Here is a 15,473-nt window from a genome sequence, read left to right on the forward strand (position 1 = left end):
GAGATTTAACTAGTACATATTCCCTTTGTAAATTGTTGGGAGAATAGTTGCTTGTTGTTTATCATTATCCATTTGCTAGTGTTTTTAGTTATCTAAATTTTTTTGAGCAATCTCTATTTTTCAAAATTCTTTAATTTTTCATGGTTCGCCCCTCCTATATATATGGCCTCAAACTCGTAATAATATAGGGAGCTAACACACACATACTACTATGTATGTGTGTGTAAAAGTAGATATTTTAATCAGAATGATTTCTCACTTCTATGTATAAGAATTGTCAATCCCACCGACTCTAGTGGTTATTCTCCGATGCCTTATCTCTAGATCAAAATAAATTAAAATAAACCAACAAAGAAAATATTCCTAGTTTAGATAAGAAAGAAAATTAAATAGAAGATATTTACACTTTTTTTGACAGGAAAACGATGAAAATATAAGTACTATTTACTTTTGCTTTCCTTTTGTGTTGCTAAAAAATTGAAAATGCAAGATTACGAAGAAGAAGTCAAACACTTGAGTACTTTAGTTGTTGGTCACTAGTTCCTATTTCATTTCAAGTTTTTAACCCCAAAAAGCCCGGAAAACCAACCATTACAGATTTGGAGCTTTCGGATCCCAAAGTTGCCAAAGCCGAAGGACCAGCTTCCGGACAGGTAACTATCACCTTTCCTGCTTATCTAGATTTTGAAAATTTATTATTATTGTTGTAAAAGTTATACCGATCTTGCACCCAGCAATTTTCGTCGCTGGGAGTATTACATAAGAAGGATTAATACTCTCTGATTGACAGTGACCGTTTTTTTTTTTTTTTTAAAATAAGCTCAATGTTCACTCGTTTCATTGAATAAATAAACCAACAAACCAATAACTTATACTGAACAGACAAAGTTAACTAAAAAGGTGTCAGAAAACTTGAAATCATTAAAGATTCCATAGATTAAAATGAGATTGATATAAATACAGCATATTCAACCAAGAAAATAAACCAACAGTCAACAACAAAAGACATTAACTACAATTGGAACTGAACAAGTAGTTTATATATCAATCCTTTTAGCTATAGGGTGACATCTCCTACTCAATAAATAAATAACCTACCAATATGCTATGCTCTATACATAAATTTAAGCACAAAGCGCCCTAAAAGACTTTAAATAATCAAGCATTCTATAGATTAAGAATAATAATAAAGTACAAAAGGCCCAAGAAAACTCAAAATAATGAAACATTACATAAATTAAAAATAAAAATCAATTATGAAAGGTCCTAGAAAACTTAAACTAATTACAAATCCCATAGATTAGAAATGAAATTGATAGAAATAGAGCACATGCCACCAACAACATAATCCCAATTGTAAGATGCTCAATGATTATTATACAACAAGCATAAATTATGCACAATTCTGTATACCTATTGTTTGCATCGACTTTTACCAGGCAAGGAACTATTGCTGATAAGTTGTTAGTTGATAGCATACTACCTGATTTATATAAGCAAAACTAGAAAAACCTAATGTGCGTGCCGATGAGGTTGTGCCAATGAACTTCTAACCTCTTAGATGACTACAATTCGTCCCACCTTAAGTAGCCTCAAGGACTTAAAATTCGTGATTAGAATAATTGTTTACAAGGAAAGAAAGAAAGAACAAGAGCTGATAGAAAAAGTTGATAAGTAAACCAAAGTTGATGAACTATACAGCATAAAATATGCTGGAAAAATCATGAAAAGTGCTTGGAAATATGAAGAATATTTCAACTTGAACTTTGCTGATTTATACAAGATTAACATGAGCTTGCTGGAAGACATGAAAATTGGAATGATTGCATAAAAATTCTCGAAATCCTAACATTTAGCCTAATAATCCTAAGAAGAACTTGAAAATTCCTTACTCTAGCCTATATGAATTCTAAGAAAGCTTCTAAAAGGGAAGAAACATTAGATTTGCCATTTTTGTGGAGTCAAAGGGGTCGATTGACCGTGACCGTGTTAATACAATGCTACGCAATCAGGTTTAGATGCATATCTCATGTTTTAAGTATAGATTTAGTATAAGTGGAGATCATAAATTACAAACGGAAACCTATTTACTTGTGTAAATAAATTTTGACCCTTAGGCTATAGAAGATTAATAAATTTCTGACGCGTAAGTCTGTTTGTCTATGCTGAGTTTTCATCTAACTATGTGTCACTACTAATTATCGCACTTTTTGTGGATTTATTGTAATCCTATTAAAAAGAAAAAAAAAATTATGTACGTGCGCAGGCTTTTGCGAAGTTCTAGTACAAGTCCAAATGTTGGAAGAGATTTTTTTTTTTTTTGGGGGTGTAGATATCAATAAAATTCCTTCTTGGAAAACTCTGTTTGGAAGGCAGGAAATTCAACCATATTTTGGTTTCATGAGCTTGGTCCACTTTGTGAAGGTGGGAATTCGTCTTGAGTCTTGACAAATTCAAAAGCTGTAAGACATTGCTATTTTAAACCACTGAATATTTCATCAATAGTCTGTCTTTGTCTCCTCACAGGTTTAAGCGCTGAAAGGGAACAAGGCCTTGATTGGGTTCTCATAATTGTCTCTGCACTGTTATCCCTTAGCTATTTTGGTGTTGTAGCTCTTTGCTGGTTGTTTAATTGCAAAATACTTGAAATTGCAGTAGATACAGATGATGAAGAATTAATTCTCCATGTTGCCATTGTTATAATTCCTGTACTACTAGTTGCAGGTTTTAGCTCGTGTATGTTCTTAGCAGGTATAATTTCTTTCGATCATCTATATATATATATATATATATATCTACCTTGTATATAAGAAGGAAAGGAGGTTTAGTTCTTTGCCTCCCTTGTTGCCACTTGACTTTTCAATAATTTGACAAGTGGCATAAGTCTAATATTTTTCTTGCACATGGTTTTCTTGCCTCTTGCATATCCCCCTTTTTTTTTTTGCTTTTTTTTTCATGCCAAACTGAGCAAGTTTGGCTCCTTTATTCTCCTTTTGAGCCCAAAGAATTTTTTTAACCTTAATTATTTGACTAAGTGAGTCTATTGTTTAATTCATCACCGTTAGATTAGTTTTAATACAATAACACTACATTACAACCCTTGGATCAATTTTCATTCGTTCTAATTGTCTACCTATTATATAAGAGACATGAGAATTTAATGTAGCACTCTCATTTATTGACATGTGATGTAACTCTCCTTTGAGGAATTTATGATTTTTCTCCCGTTTTTTATTTCCCTACTTCTATCTTGATGGAGCAAGACAAAAGATGTACCATATAGGATAAGACAAAAGATTTCAATTGCAAGTCATGTTGCATAACTACAAGAACTTCTACTGTTTTTATATATTGTCTAATTTATGACTATAGGATCAAGCTTTATAGATTAATGAAAAAAATTTTAATCCTTGGATATTGATTAATTATGTTTGATTAGTAGCTAACCAACTATTACATTTAAACAACTCTTTTATGTAATCGATTAAAATCTCTTTTTCTATTTCTTTATAAATCGTTTCTCAATGTTGCATAGAAAAAATCAGATTTCTTCCCTCCCAATTGTATTCAACTATGCACTTGTTCATTAATCTCAAGATTAGTGATGGATTTAATAGATGCTATGTTTATTGTCTCCTTGATTTAGAAGAGTTAACTTCATAGATGGAGTTTCTTCTGATGCTCAATTTTTCTCGTGTTTTTGTCTATTATGTACCAAAAAGTTTTGCTGTTATATGTTCAATTAAGTTATTAGGGGGCCTAGGCTGTGCCTCTTATCCTATTATTTTTTTTTTTTTTCAGCACAGTGGGTATCTGGGGCCGAGGACTGGTTACCGTACGCCCCAACTAATCCCACTGCGTGACCGCGAGAGGCTGCCCAACATCATCGGTCAATGGTAACGACTGGGATTCGATCCTTGGTTGGTGGCTCTCACCCAACTGGGCTACAACCACCGGACCGAATCTTATCCTACTATAAGATAAGCAAAAGCCTAATGTTACTGTAGCAGCATGTTGTGCTGACACATGGCACGATGGATGAATTTTGAGCTTTTTCTTTTACTTTGTCTATAGGCTTGCCATTGTCTTATGAAGTTAACATTCCTTTTGACGTGCTCAATGACTTAAATTAGTTGCATTATTTTGATCAGACTTTTCAACCTCTGCATTTTGACCAGATATTATTTCTATTCCAATTTCCAACCTTATCATTTAAATTATTTAAAATTATATTTGTTAAAACATATAAGTATATTATAGGAAAAATGACCTGTTTCATCCCTCACATTTCGCAAAAATATTCTTTTCGTCCCTCACTTTTAAAATGAAGCAAATTCGTCCCTGACATTTAAAAATTAAAACTATTACATCCCTAAACCTAATTTTCAATCTGAATCAAACCATCCAATAACCCAATAATAAATTTTGAAAATAGAATTGATAGATCATTCAGTCAACTTCATCATATTCACATGACATTTGTTAAACCAAAAAAATAAAAATTATAACATAAAAGGCCATTCTTTGTCTTGGAATAGTAGAGTTTTTTTTTTGGTAAATCTTTTCATGCACCGTTAGTATATCCGCTTGCGAATCTAGATGTGTATCATAAATATAAAATTTGGTGTTTAAATTTAAATTAAAATGATATGGCGGTACATAAAACCGTCAGTATATACAATAATAATGTAGAAAAGATTAATCTTTCTTTTTTATGTTATAATTTTTTATTTTTTTCTTTTAAGGTTCATTAAATTTCACATGAATATCAAGTTGAGTTAACCAAGTGATCTACCAATTACACACCCAAAATTTGTAATTAGGTTAATTGGTGGTTTGATTCAGATTGAAATTTGGGTTCAGGGATGTAATAATTTCAATTTTTAAATGTCAAGGACGAAATTGCTTCATTTTAAAAGTGAGGGACGAAAAGAATATTTTTGTGAAATGTGAAGGATGAAACCGATCATTTTCCCTATATTATATGTACATTAACATTTGAAGATAGATTAACTTGAAATTTAATTATTTCTATTCCAGTTTCCAACCTTATCATTTAAATTATTTAAAATTATATTTGTTAAAAGAAGTTATCAATTAAAGTTAATGTGAAGCAAAAGATTATTTAAAATTTATTCTACCCTATCATTTAAATTATTTAAAATTATATTTGTTAAAATAAGTAATCATTTAAAGTTAATATGTAGCAAAAGATTATTTAAAATTTATTCTATCTTATCATAAAGAAACTTTTCATTGTCTACATTTTGAACAGGTATAATTCAATTAGAATTTATAGTTATTACTATTTACATTAACATTTCAACGTATATTTGACTTCAATTATACAATTTATATGATTATATTGTATGTACATTAACATTTGAAGATAGATTAGCTTAAGATTTAATTATTTCTGTTCCAGTTTCCAACTTTATCATTTAAATCATTTAAAATTATATTTGTTAGAATAAGTTATCATTTAAAGTTAATGTGAAGCAAAATATTATTTAAAATTTGTTCTATCCTATCATAAAGAAGCTTTTCGATCTCTACATTTTGAACAGGTATAATTCAATTGGAATTTATAGTTATTACTATTTACATTGACATTTTTAACTTATATTTGACAAATTAATTCAAGATTTAATTATTTGTATTTCATTTTTTAACCTTAACATTTAAAATTATATTTGTTAAAATAAGTTATCATTTAAAGTTAATGTAAAACAAAGACTATTTAAAATTTATCCTATCCTATTATAAAGAATAAGATTATCATTTTTGCCTAGTGTAATATACATTTTTCTTCCTATTATAAACAAAATCTGGAACTCGGCAATAAAATCTACATTTTACTGTATTTTTATTTATTTTATTGTCATCTAAAGTTATACAATTGAACTAAAATTGCCACTTAATATATTAATATATTTATTATCAATTCTATTTTAATTCATTTATACGGTTGGTTCTTAAAGTTGTCAATTTAAAAACAAACGTATCCTTTATAGCTCTTGTTCTGCTAAAGTGAATGATATAGAACCGGAGCTTAAAGTTGTCAATTTTAAACAAACGTATCATATCATTTACAGATTGTTTGGTTGTCCAGTTTTTCCGCTTGTTTGCTTGTAACAAAGTTAAAAAAAAAATAGTCATTCCTCAACTACTCCATTCTTCACCTAATCAGATTAGACAATTGCTTTTTTTTTTGTAAGAGTTAGGTTGTACTTATAGATTTGTCAATCTTCTGAATAGTTATCAGCTGTACTTCATCTTTTCATGACCATTAGATTCAAATACAGAGTACTAGATTTGGTGAGATTGAATAGTGCACTCCATGCTGCTATATACATTAATAGCTGCTGTTCAGCTTGTTTGTCCTCCGTTCGCAGATAGCAGAATCAAGTCTTCCTTCACTTTCTTGCTCTCCGATCGTTTGGTAATACAACTTTTCTTAGTTTTTCCTTCATCGTATATGTGCATTTATGTCTTATTGTAATAACATATAGTTTCTGTTACACGTTTTCTGTTTTTACATTGCAGCATTGCTTTCAGCATTAAACATTTTGGCTTGCACTGCCGCTTTACTTCCCGGTCAGTCGTCTTACTCATAACTAGCCTACGTAATGTTTGATAAAATGCTTGTTAGGCTTTCTTGATGCTTCATATTTGCAAATTTTCATGAGCATTGATAGTTGCTTATTATTGAATTATATATACTGTGTGCTTATGATTGTGAAACTCTGCTAATGAATTTTCAAACTGCTTAGTGTAAGCTACTTGTTCATCTGCAAGATGTTTGATTATCTCTTTAATGCATAACTAAGCTAATTGAATGTCTGTTTCATCATGAATTAGACAAGCTAACATGGTTGTTGACTCAGCCGACAAAAGATGTAATAACAAAAGATGGATTGCTACTACCATTCAGGAAGTACTTTGTTTCAAATGCATCCGTTCATCTGAGCCAACAAACATCTTCAACTACAGACTATCCATACTATTGGACAATCACAGCTACAACAACAATTGAAGAAGTTAATTAATGAAGGAGGAGATGAAACAATACCACCATACCTACCTTTACACCACTTTTCCAACATTCAGACTTATGCAGACTCAAACAAATATATGAGTATGTTAAACACTCCTCCATTTTTACCACTATCAACATCTAAGTAACCTTCCAAACACAACATTAAAAATGATTTTACTGCAGACATATTTGGAATTGTTGTTTTTGCACGTCCAATGAGGGAGATAAGGATTCAAGAACAGAGAATTCCTGCAAGAGATTATGTAATCATCAATGAAGAGTAAGTACTTTACGATATTCAAACTCAAAATGAAAAAATTGCCTACTGACACTCATCTTTCTGTATAATCAGGGAAAAACCAGTGATCTTAACACTTTACAATGACTTCCAGACAAATGAAGGTATACAAATTGCAGCAAAGAGAAGAGCCGTCAGTCATCTTGGCCATGAGACTTAGAGCAACTACCACAAACTGTAAAGCCTGAACATCCGAACCTATTATGCATTTTTTCACTAAAAAATAAATAATACTGAAGCTGATTTTCATACAAGAATAATCTTATCAGAACTGATTTTGTTGAAACATAATGTGCAGATCTTTCACTGGCTACGCAAGTTTCATCTGTCATAATGGTTCAACCTGCTCTAAGAGAAACAATGGAGCTTAATCACTGGTAAACACGCCCACACCAAATATTTATTTCTAAAATTAAACATTTAATTCTAACATTCCAAAAAACTAATCAAGGTTTCACAATAACATATCGCTGATCACACAAATGATTCATAATGAGGCCTATGCTGATCCAAGAGTTCTTCTACCTCCAGTCAGTACAAATGAAATCATTCCCATAAACAGAGCTCTTCAAACCACAAGATTTGTAAGACATTCATAACTTAACCTTTTAACAACATAGCTGATAATTTATTACTTCTATCTCAATTTCTTATCTACTCTTAATGATAGAAACGAACAGCATGGATTGAAGGTCGAGCTGAAATTAACTATCAAAAAGCTCCTTTCTGGTATTTCACATGCCCTAACTGTCATGAACCCACTGACTTCATAAGAACCTTGGACATTAATTGCCAATATTGCAGAATGAAAATCAACGCCTCCTAGGCGAGTAAACTATATTTTTATGCACCTAAAAATTTTCCCCTCATGATTAATGAAAAATTAACAAAATGGCTAATACATCTAATTACATATATAGAGCTTGCATTGCACTTGCCATAGTTGATGCCACTGGACAAATGGATACAATTGCCTTGGGAGACGAAGCTGAAAAATTGATGTCCATTCAAGCTGCTGAACTAACCGAAATAAACAATCAGGTATTAAAGAAAAGCAACAACAAACTGCTGACATATTAAATCTTTTTGCTTCTTAACGTGTTTCTATGTGACTATAGCAGAATATGATTTTACTTCATCATATAACACAAGCAATCCAAGGAAAAACACTCCCGTGTTTTGTTAAAAAAGCAACTCCAAGAGAAAAAGCAATCAAAGGAACGACATTCACCATTATCACAAGCTATGAAGTTGAACAACTTGCAGCTGACCTGCAAACTTCAATGAACCTTCACAATGATTATGCATAGCATTAATTTCCAACAATATAATGCTTATGTGCTTCAAGACTGAACTACTTCTGTTTTAATGTAATTATCTTGTATCTCTTTATCATTTGCGTTAATGTATTTCAACTTAGACTTTTTTACCTTGCTAACTAAATATGTTTTAATTCTGTTATCTTGTATTTGTCGATCCTTTATGTTAATGTACTTCAATTTACTCTCTTTTGCCTTAAAAAATAAATATACTAAAACTATACATCCAATTCTAATATAGATGTCCACCTATGAAACACAATTAACTTCTGCAAAAATGTTGACCATAGATATATTTTTGATGCAATGTTTGCTAATGAAATTATACATATGATTTTAAAACAAATATATGTAAGTATAAAATTTGAAATGTAAATTAAACCAAATATCAACGTACAAATAAATTAAAATAAAATTGATAACAAAATTGCATACTATACTTGGTCATAATTTTAGTTAGCATTAATGACTCATATTTTAACTAAATATTAATGTATTATCGTTACGTTCTTCAATCAGCAGGAATTCTGAGTAATAAAAATTGTAACTTATTAAGTTAAATCCATTGCAATGAAATTTTCTGTAAACTGCAGCTGACCAGCTTTCTAATAGTACTAATTTCGATTAATCAGAAACTTGGCTCTTCTTATTCCATGATCCTCACTTGTTCACTAAACGAAGGCCTTCTCAAAATTTCTTTTTGTACTTATGTGAGCCCAAAGGGAGTTAGGCCTATGTAATTCTATAATTTTTTTCATGACTCAAACATTCAAACCTTCCATCAAACATTCCAAGGTGGGCACTGGCTGTAGGCCTTACTAGTATATATATATATCACCACTAATGGGGAGGAGATCCCAGATGAAGATGCGATCCGAAATAACTACTAGACATGTAAAGACTCCATTTGCTAATTCACATGTTAAATGAGATCCACATCCACTTGACATGTTAAATTAAATCAAGTAAGATTTTTATATATTCTTTCATTGGTTTGGAGCAACTACTAAGCATGCCTAATAATTGTTTCAGACCAACATAAAGCTTTTCGACCTAATTACGTTTGGATCATAGGAAAAATCCGTGGTCGGTCATTACGAATCTAGAAACCAAAAGTGAGCATTATGTTAGCCTAATTTGTTTTTGACTTCAATATGAAAGCAAGGGAATTTTGAAGATCATGGTTTGCATTTTTTTTTTTTTTTTGGTTGTTCAAGAAACCATAGCAAACGTAATTTTCGAATCTATAAGTTTAAGTGGGATTCAATTTCAGAACTAAATTGATTACTTCACTCTTTCTGGGGCGGAGAGCAAGTTGAAAGAATTGAAATATGTTGTAGCTCTGATAAATTATTTCCATAAATGATGTGATTATTCCCTCTATTTTTGCTCCTTCCATTAGAGGTTTCAAGAGTTTGTCGTAGTAAAAGAATGAAGAGAACTGGAGGAGGAGGAAGCAAGGAAGTAGGAGGGATAGAGGAGAAAAGTATGAATGAACTTCACCCAATTACCCTCTCATCCCCAAATTGTCGGGCTGGGGGATCGAACTCCTGACCTAACAGTGATGATTTTTTTTTATTTATTATTTATATGAATATCACATCGTTAAAAATTTGTCATTCACGTATATCAGATACTTTCGAATATCAAACTTTATTATAAATACTCATTTTGATATTTCAACTCAATTTCAATTGTGATGTTTATTGTGCTGAATACCAATATGTAATTACACCGAACTTTTATAGTTTCTACATGACTCTTGTTGTACTTGAGAGTGAAATAGCTTAACTGGGACAAATATGTTCAAAGAGTAAAATGGTAGTGTTTCAAAAGCGTTAATCACACTCCACTCTCTTAAACTTGGGTGTAGTCTCATCTTACTTCTCCCAACCTTTTGCCAACAATGTTAAGCAAGAAGCAACTAAATTCACCCCACGAGGGAATATCAAAAGGCTAGCTGACTTTTGGCACCCCTGGAACTTAACTACAACTCACACACACCACTCACAAACGATGTGGGACTCAGGACGGGGAACAAGGGGACTAACCCACTCACTCTGTTTTTACACCTTGCCACTGGTCAATTTTCTTTTGCCAACAATGTTAAGCAAGAAGCAACTAAATTCACCCCACAGGAATATATGCTAACCATCAAAGTACGCAAAAATTTTCTGGGCATTAACAAATCAGGGAAATGACTGCTAGAATTAGAGCATAAGCTATACAGATACTCAGAAGTGGGCTGTTTAATGGACCAACAACAATTTTGTTCGGGTCTTGTGAATGTGTACTTTTTCCAAGGAATCACGTCTTTGGCGTGGGCATTGGTTCGGGTCCATCATGGGTTTTTGTGCATTTTTAGCGGGCTTGATTCAAACAAGAAGGATTTGGACTCCCTGGGGAACACTAATTGAGGTACTCACGGTTTCTCGCTAATGTACCACCAAATCTATCCTTATTTCTAAAAACAATTACGTGGTTTCAACTACCCACCTTCTTATAGTCACTTCATTTACCATTGAATTATCTACTGCTTCCCTAACAAAAAACTACAACTTCATTAAGATACTAAGGGTATGTTGTGGTAACTTATTGAAAAGTACTCTATTAATAGAGTTTTTAATAAAAGTATTTATTAAGTACTTAAGTTCTTTTAAGTATATTATTTAGATATATAATTTAATAAGTACTTACTGTATTAGATAATGTGTAATTTAAATTTTTTTTATGTATTATCTCTTTATTTAGTTCATAATATAGGATAAAACGATTAAATTTAATATTTTACTTTTAAACCACAAAAACTATTATTAAAGTACCAAATTTGAGCTTTGTTAATAATGCTTTTAACACCAACATCCATAGTCCTAATTTTATGAGACGGTATTCGCCAAATGCCTCAAAAGTATTTTTAGCATCTAAAAGAGCTTTTTTATCAAAAGCACTGCAATCTCAAATGGAGCATAAAGTAATTTAAGACTTTTAGACTACTACTTTTCCAAGAAAAAAAAAATCATAACTCAAGTCTTCTTTAATATCTTTTTTATTAGTTGCACAGTGAACTCAAACGCTTGTACTTTTATAATGCTGTCTGGGACGAGACGATGATCTTGTATAATTTAATCTTAAATTGCAAAAGCTAAGATTGGCACATGGAGTGACCAAAAAAACAATGGGCTAAAACATTTCCACATGAAAGATGAACCCTAAACAATTACATTGGTACATAACGTCGTTTTCGGGAATTCATCATTGATGAGTTGGTTGGAACTTAAAACAGGTTTTTTTTGCCATTATTTTGATATTTTCAATCAGTGAAATTTTGACATTTAAGGATTCTAGTTGTATGGTAGATCTTCTATATTAAAGTGCGAGTAACTAAAGAGAGCCAAAGAGGGAAAGTATATACTGTATTCTAGATTGATGCCGGAAACCTCTTTTTGTAGTTTTTTCTCCTCGTTTTTCCCCTCATTGGTATGGATTGCATATTTCGAGAGTTCTTGAAAGTTTTTTTTTTCACGAAAATAATAATACCATAACACTATTTGAGAGTTAATACATGTGAGGTAACATGGTATCTAGTCTAGGAGATGTGTTAAAAAGATATTCTCCAAAATTGAGAATATTACAACAGTATCGGGGGTGGATTGGCGCAATTTAACCTTCATGAGGGCAAAGGTAAGAAAATAGTATTTTTTTTGAGGGGTTTATTGGAATTAACCCTATTTTATATGCTTCACCAACCACATAGGATGACCAGGGACATCATTTTTCATCCTTAAACATACTTACAGTAATTAATGATGCATTATTGACTTAATCATTCGTCGTCAAAAAGGAACACCGAATTAAGTTTGGACCATAGGAAAATTCCGTGGTCGGTCACTGTGAATCCAGAAGCCGAAAGCGAAGTATTCTCATCTGAATCTTTCCCGTGGAAAGACAAGCCCTTTTCAGCCAGTCAAAATGGCACTTTCGCCCAACAATTTGTTCTGATGCTTTTCTTGATGCCTCTTTCATGCGATTTGGGAAAACCCAGCAGGATTCTTGATTATTAAGCTGGATAGGTTTTGGAATTAGGAGCATTCTATTATCATGGGATGTGGTTATTTGCAAAGAAATAAAATTTGTTGTTTTTAATGACTTTTTTTTAAAAAAAAAATTTTTACCATCCTTTTATTTCACATTGCAGTTCAAAAAATGCTACAATGTTATTATTGTTAAAACAATTCAAAAACCCTCAATCGTAAGAAATGCTCAAATTTATCAATTACGCTTCAAGATTCCAGCCCAACTCGGACTGGTGTGGCCGTTTTACTCTTCAAAAACAATTTGAATGAAAATATGGGATTACACTATACTTTTTAGAGTTTGTTTTTATACGAGAGAATTACAGTTTTGATCTCTGATATTTGGGGTATAAACATTTCTAGTTCCTAAAGTATGGAAGAAAACATATGTAATCCCAAATATTTCGATTTCTAAACTCATTTAATACTATTGCTATCGGAATCCGGTCACAATGGTAGTCAATACAATCATTTACTACTCATGAACACAGCTTAATGAGTGCAATTGTGGACCGGATCAATTTTTGGTTAATGAAGCTTTTATTCTTCTTTATCTTCTTTGTGAGATGGTTAATGAAGCTATCAAAAGTCTTTTTGACCGGTTGGAAAACAGATGGGAAATGACTTCATTTTTAATTTGTTTTATTGAATAACTTCGATAATTAGAATGCAAGACGTACTGATTTTTGGGAAATTGAACCAGGGTAAAAGAAATAATTTGTTTAATGTCCTTATTTTAGGGTACCAGGCCTCAACAATTGGTACATATTTGACCAATGATTTTTGGACCAAAAGGTTGAATGATCCCCCAACGTACATTAACTCGAATAGAAAGTGCACGCATAATGTTTTAACAGCTAAACAACTTAGAAGGAACTATAAAAGAATAATAAAAATTTCAAATAGCCCTCTAAACTTCTGAATAAAAATGTTAAGCAATGTTTTTCTTTCTATCTTAGCTGGTAAATAAAAAAGACTTCCCAACTAAAATGGATTGAATTGCTAAGATTTAGAAATTGAGTGAGTTAATTGAAACTTTTAACTGTACAGTAACAAACTTTTAAATGGATGTGAGAATATCTTCACAGTTAATATCTCAATCTGTCTCCAATAAGTCCAGGGAGGCTCTTAATCCGAAATCATGAGATTTTGGCTTGTTAATAATTTCCTAGTTTTATGATAATAACCACAAAAGTTTACTACGAAATCCTCAAAAGCAATAAATATAATTGCTACACAAGGAGTTTCTAGCCCTCCATAGACGGAGCAGGTTCTACACTTCTATGCCCATGTATGTAACCATCTATTCACAATGCTACTAACTTGTTTGACTAACTTTCACAAAATTGTTTATATTATTATTAGCCTTCTAATTTTGTTTATTATCTGTAAGAGAGTAAATAACCACTAAAAAAAAACATTTACCCCGTTATAACTAAGAATTTTTGTGACTTACATCTTCCATGATTTTGCATGGTAACTCCTGTGAAGTACAAAATGAAGCACGCGTTTGACTCAGGGTTGATTTCAACATGGATTTTTCTCATTTTTTAGCCGACTTCATTAGTTGGGCAATAACAGAAATGTCAGATCAACAAGAGGGTTAGGATTCCCAAGATTAATCTGGGAAACCACAACTTCACACTACTATTCTACTGATGCTCTCTGGAACGAGATGGTGATCTTGTATAATTTACTAATTGATATCGATAAAGGAAGGATTGGCAGTAATTTGGCACCTAGTGTGACAGACTGACAATGGGCTTAAGCATTTCAACAAGAAAATTAAACCCTACATAATTAAATTGGTCTACTATGTCGTTCTTGGTCTGTATACTTATACCCCATCAATAATCTTGACTAAGGATATAAAGCATTTGGATTTGAAACATTTGCTGGCATTCAAGATGTGAAAAAATGTCTTCCAAGGAAAATGACAGGAAATTTCTAACGTAAGTAGCAGTGGCAGTTTGCAGTTAGTGTTTGATTATTTTGGAGTTTCTACCAGCATTAGTAACTGTTGATGCTATTTTGGTCAAGTAAATTGATGTTTCGCGATGGTGATGATTTAAACTACTTTTTAATGCCTTAGGCTTACATGCCAGGTAATTCATCCAATATTTGTCTCTTATGGTGGCTTTGGCATTTCAAAGCCTACCTAAATAGTTGAGCTTTAACTCTAAATTAGGTATTTTGGTTTTCTTTTTCCCCCCCTTCGTTGTCATATACATTTCTTTATCTTGCTCGAAATTCTTTTCTTTTCTTTTTTTCAGTAGGGGAGCGTGGGATTTAAAAAATGAAGAAATAAAAAGAGATTTGAATATGAGACCTCTACTTTATCCAATCTTCAATTTTAACTGTTAAATCGAAACCTTCTTGGAATCTTGCTCGAATTTCACTATCAACATAACATAATATGCATGCACAACTGCCCATTTGATAACGTGGTGCTTTTAATCAAACTTTCTTTTGTTTTGTAAAGTTTTTTTAGAAAGTGTGCATGTCAACATATTTCATACTAGAAACACTTTATTTTGGTAGAGATATTGGTCCAAGGGCACATTTTTATGTTGTTAAAACATTACGAGTACTTAGGCCCAAAAGTATTTTCAGTCGGATGATATTTGCATTGATTGTTAAACATTCTAAGAAGGTGTCTAAACATGTTTTTGTTCCTAAATTCTTATCCCAGCAATACCATAAAAAAAAAGCACTTTTAGTTAACCTTTTCTCCAACTTTTGGA

At 31.8% G+C, this 15,473-nt stretch overlaps 1 long non-coding RNA gene across 1 annotated transcript; it reads left to right on the top strand.

Annotated features, from left to right (window-relative positions):
* Window positions 1-6,872: 6,872 nt before the first annotated feature.
* Window positions 6,873-7,725, top strand: LOC113759992. Its single transcript, XR_003467025.1, has 4 exons — window positions 6,873-7,138; window positions 7,223-7,319; window positions 7,392-7,514; window positions 7,636-7,725. It is a non-coding gene; the product is annotated as an uncharacterized LOC113759992 (long non-coding RNA).
* The last annotated feature ends 7,748 nt before the right edge of the window (window positions 7,726-15,473 follow it).

The sequence above is a fragment of the Coffea eugenioides genome, chromosome 2, assembly GCF_003713205.1.
Source record: "Coffea eugenioides isolate CCC68of chromosome 2, Ceug_1.0, whole genome shotgun sequence".
Classification (NCBI taxonomy): Eukaryota; Viridiplantae; Streptophyta; class Magnoliopsida; order Gentianales; family Rubiaceae; genus Coffea; species Coffea eugenioides.